The sequence below is a fragment of the Tenrec ecaudatus genome, chromosome 15 (assembly GCF_050624435.1).
Source record: "Tenrec ecaudatus isolate mTenEca1 chromosome 15, mTenEca1.hap1, whole genome shotgun sequence".
Classification (NCBI taxonomy): Eukaryota; Metazoa; Chordata; class Mammalia; order Afrosoricida; family Tenrecidae; genus Tenrec; species Tenrec ecaudatus.
The window spans coordinates 90,210,322-90,210,972 of NC_134544.1; positions in this window are offsets into that span (position 1 = coordinate 90,210,322).

Below are 651 nucleotides of genomic sequence, written 5' to 3' on the forward strand. Positions count from 1 at the left end.
AACTTCTAGAATTACAAAATTTTGATATTATGGATGATATCAAATAGTTTCTGTAAAAAAATTCTGTAAACTAATATCATTAAAATGTTGGTTTTCACTGTGCCATAACATTGGAAATAAGCAAAAGGAAGATAAAGAAATCAAGGGCAAACCATTGGAGAATGAATAACTCTCTACTGCAAAAGGAGAATGTACTGGCTCAGATCAGAGATGAAATTAGGAAATTCCTAGAAACCAACGAGAATGAAAACACGACATACCAAAACTTATGGGACAGAGCAAAGGCAGTCATCAGAGGAAGTCTCATAGCATTACATGCACACATAAAGGAGGAGAGGTTTATGATTGATACACTGATACAAAATTTACAGCAACTAGAGTGGGGTTAGCAAGAAAATCCAACTAAAAGAAAAAGAAAAGAAATAAGAATTAGATCTGAGATCCAGAAGAGAGAAAATAAGAAAACTATGGGGGGGGGGGGAAATCAATGCTTCTAAAAATTGGTTCTTCGAGTGGATGGACCAAATTGACAAACCTCTCGTGAATTTGACCAAAGAAAGGAAGGAACACATCAGAATAGCAAGTAAGAGGGATGAAAGAGGGAGTATTACAACGGACCACAGTGAAATCAAAAGGATAATCACACAGTAA